Consider the following 4,933-nt stretch of genomic DNA (forward strand, 5'->3'; position numbering starts at 1 on the left):
GGTCATCTCTGGAGTCTACGTGCAGATAGAGTCTTTGTTATTTTTGGAAATTTTACTGTGGGAGAGGGGATTTTATCTGCAGTAGTCTGGATTAAATATTCTGCCTTTATTACTTTTATAAATAACTCAAGACTGCGAACAAAGCTAATATTCTTCATCCTCATTTCCCCACAACTACAACCCTGTGAGATGGCTGGACCAAAGTCACCCAGCCGGCTTTCAAACCTAAAGTGAGACTCACAGTGTTCCGGTTTCTAGCCTGGTATCTTAATCACTAACCAAACTGGCTTTTTATTCAAAAAGTAAATCAGTGGAGATCAGATTTGGCTGCTGGATAACATAAGTAATATCATTCCCTATACTGCCATGTAATTAACCAATTTCTGCCATCCAGATAAGGTACTGGGAAACAAACCCAATGAACTAGATAACACTTGAATACTCCTATGATAACAGGTTGAAAATGTGTGTGTGTGTGTGTGATATTTTTATTTAATTAATTTTAAGATGTCTCTGTTTTAGTGTTTTTAGATTTTTCCAAATAAAATGTCTACTTGTAAGCCCAAGCAAAACTTATGTGTGTGGGTGGGGGATGACTTACAAATAAAATCTTATAATTTAAAATTTATATACAGGTAGTCTCGACTAATGACCACAATTGAGCCCAAAATTTCTGTTTTTAAGGAAGACATTTGTTAAGTGAATTTTGCCCCATTTTACAATGTTTCTTGCCACATTTGTTAAGTGAATCATGGCAGTTGTTAAATTAGTAACACAGTTGTTAAGTAAATCTGGCTTCCCCACTGACTTTGTTGGTCAGAAAGTCACAAAAGGGGATCACATGATCCTGGGACACTGCAACCATCATAATGTGAGTCAGTTGCCAAGTGTCTGAATTTTGACCACGTGATCAAGGGGCTGCTGTAATGGTTGTAAGTGTGAAAAATGTTCATAACTCATTTTTTCAGTGCTATTGTAACTTTGAACAATCACTATTGAACTGTTGTAAGTTGGGGACTACCTGTACATGCTCCTTATTTATTAGTCTTGTTTCACATATCACAGTTTAAATAACTCTTTAAATGAATAAGTTGCTTAACATGAAGACAGAAATGAAATAATCAAATCTAGACTATAACAGCTTGCATATGGAAATATGGTAACAGGTATAGTAGTATAATTATAGTATGTATAGTACAATTTGGCAAGTCATAGAAATTGTGTATATAGCCTGTTAAAAAGATCATTTCAGCCTTTTCCCAGGGGAAAGCAATAAATAGCACTTTTTTGCTAACATTTTTGTCATTTGAAACTAGAAGTACCAGTTACATACACCATCCAGAATAATGCTGCTTTTTAAAAAAGGTTGCTTATAAATTTCACAGAATAAATAAGTCAACTAGGAATGCTCCCTCCTGCTTTAATAAAGCATGGATTACACCAAATATTTTGTAAAATCCAAATGGCAAAAATAGATGACAAAGTTTATAAGATATGCTTCTAACAATGTAATTTAATTCTAATTGTAATGCACATATACTTCTATTCAGATTAAAATAATTCCTGAATTCACAGCACAAGTTTGATATTTTGAACAGATTGTTGTTCTACAGTGTTTTAAGGGCAGATACATCTATAACAAATTAAAACAGACCTGATATTGTTAAATTAGTAATGATAATAGTTAAGTCTAAAATAAAAGTTCATTGTCCGGAATTCAGAAGCATTGTGAGAATGTAAACATTGCTCCTGTTTCTTAGTGCTGTATTTTGTGGCAAAGGTAAAATATTGATGTAGTTAATAATTGGATTATTGAGATCTTTCTATATTGCAAGATACAAGTTGAAGGTATCAAACACTGATACCACAACTCCCTAAATAACTCAAGATATACTACTAAATACCATGCTGTAAATCTCTAAGTAGAAACCATCTACCAATAGATAGATGTATAGTTTTATACATCCTATAACTACATATAGCTATCACTCAACCCTCCCAGGAATTTACTTCCTGCTTTGCCTCTGCATGTTTGATCAGCTGTACAAAATCCTGTAACTCCTCCAGCTGCTGGCATTTGAAAACCCCCAGCAAATTATAGATTTATGAACTATGTAAAATCTGCCTCAGAGCATTTTTATGTGCACATTTCAGCTACTGCACATTACTTCTTAAAATGATTACAACTCAGTTAAGCTAGTAGTTATAAAATGGTAGGAAAGTTAATGTCAACTTTGTCTCCCTCCTTGCAGCTAGATTAGAAGCAGTTACTCCAAAAAAAAAAGAATCTAAAAACTCTTAAGAGTATTTATTAAAATGCTAAGATTACAAGACAAGATTTCAGTGAGCATTCTACTTTTAAATGGTGTGTGAGTGAGATTTATGGCATCAAAAGTATGTTTGTTCCATTTTTCCAATACAGTGGGTGAATACTTGTCTCTTGTGAAGGAGATGCTGTCTGAATCTTCTGGTACCGCTCATCTTTATTATTATAAAAACCAATTACATTTCAATATTTCATATTAGGACCCCTTTAAATTCATGGTCGCAAAGAATGAAAAAGCTATTTTTTTCAATGCAGAGGAAATCTTCAATATTTCCTCTTCCTACTTCAATGCAGAGGAAAGTATCAATATTTAGAGCAAATAAAGTAGAGAAATATGCCAAAACCTGAACATAATTCAATAAAAGAATCCCTAATCACAGTATGAAAAAAACAGAATAAAAATTACTAGTCCTGATAAGGGTCTAAGATTTTTCTAGAGGCATGGATATTCTTCAAACAGGAAATAGTAGTCACTGTACATATTTAGTGTTCCTTTCTCAGCTGCATATGAGGGAGGAAACTACAGTACATATCCGAAAGGGGATGAGTTAGAAACATGAGTAATTCAAATTAAAATTGAAAGGCTTTTTTGGAGCCAATGGAATTCAATAAGAAACCACCTGCTTTAAACCGTTATTTGAAAAAAACACGTATTAATCTCACAATGCCTTATAAATGTAGACATCGAGACTCCTTCACACTTCTAAAGGGGAACAACAATCCCCTTTTCTTAGGGGAATATTAAAAAGAATTGAAGTACTGATATAGTGGAAGCTGTAGTGTATACATTGCAATTCAAATTGGAATATAGGCTGGATCTTGTGAATTCAAATTCAAAATGATCGGTATAATATTAGATCATGTGCTAATAACATTCCCAAAAACCATGATCACCCTGATAAGGAACCAGTGGGTGTTCATCTACTGTTTCTGTCTTTGAAGATTGGCGAGATGAAAGGAATTGGGAGAAAAGCATAAAATCCTTCCCCCTTGGTCAAGAAATAATACAACATACAATCTCTCATCTTGGACTCTTAAAAAATGTATTTTGCTGTGGCAATTTGTTTTAGGTTTTGGAAATAGTGTTTGAAATTTCATTTTCTGAGGTCTAGTAAGTGGTGACTGTCAAGAAACCAAACTTGATATTGGATTCCCTTCAAATGTATTAGTGTTTTTAAGGATATATTATATTTTGTCCTGGAAGAATGAATTGTCCATGATCGATCACGTCCTGCTTTGATTTGCTTGAGGGGTATTTTTGCTATCACATCCATTCTGAAGTTCCCAAGTGTATTATGTAAAGCCCCAATGTCGGGTTTTCTGATAGCATTATTGATAACAATTATTCTCTGCAGTGCTTGAAAGGAAATTCGCTTTCTCATCATAGTAACTTTCTGATTTAAAATAACAATATTTTGAGTTGCCATCTATAAACATGGAACAGTCAATATATCAGGGAACTGATGAACCATGTTCTATAACTTACGTTTTTTCCCCTTCCATTCAATTGTATTAGATTCTTGGAGAATGCCTGGACAAGGTCCTGCAGTTTTCTTGTCAAGATTTTTTAGGTTTGCCACTGTCTCTTTCTTAGGGCTCAGAGAAAATGACTAGTCCAGTCACCTAGTTTGCTTTGTGACTAAGGTAGGACTAGAACTCAGAGTCTCTTTAGTTCTCTCTAGCCTGATGCCTTAACCACTGCACTAACTCTGACCCATGTCCTGAGGAAGAAGTCAAAGCACCTGGGATTTGTGGCAAAATTATAAAAGTTGTTCATAGAAATCTTGTCTTTATAGGTAAGCAATTAAAGTTTTGTTTTCAAATTTCTAAGTGTTTTTATACTGTATAGATTTCTAGCACTGCATCTAAATATATGCCTGCATGAGTCAAAAAACGGTCAATTTTGTAAAAAAAAGCATCTATAGAAAGGCAGACCAAGTTACAGAGGAGTGTGATGTTTGCCATGGAAAAAAGTGCATGGATACAGAAACGGATAATCAGAATTCTGATAAACATGAATGCCTTACAATCACAGTTGTGGTATCTTCTTAAGCCATTAGTTTCACAAAAGCCTGGGAGCTAAGGATAGTCCAAGAAAACAAAGCAGTCAGATAAGGCACAAAAGAAACAGTTAAGAGAAACAGAACCTTATCTAGGATGAAAGAAGGGAAATGACTGGAAGGAATAAGAAGCCTTTCTGGAGCAAGAGAAAATCAACCTATTATGTTGATTTCTTCAGTGCACCAACCATGGAATATTCACATTTCTCAGTGGATACAGATCAAACTGTGCAGAATTTCTATTGAAACAAATCATAGGTATCTTTAGTAGTACAAAGCCATGCTTATCTTAGATATTTAAGCAATGGGAGATCCTTCAAATATTTACACTACTGTTCCCACAATGTTTTACCACTGGCTATACTGGCTTGTGCTTATGGAGCTGAGATACTAGTTGGGGGTTACCAATTGGGTCAATGGTAAAAGAGGTTGGAGATGTATAAATCTGACTTAGGCTCTTTACAGAATAAATTCTGCTATTTGGATAATGTTAACATTTCATTAATGAGATTAAAACATTACACAAAACAATCTGTTACAGAACAGG

Source organism: Natrix helvetica (assembly GCF_964273705.1).
Source record: "Natrix helvetica genome assembly, chromosome: 6".
Taxonomy (NCBI): Eukaryota; Metazoa; Chordata; class Lepidosauria; order Squamata; family Natricidae; genus Natrix; species Natrix helvetica.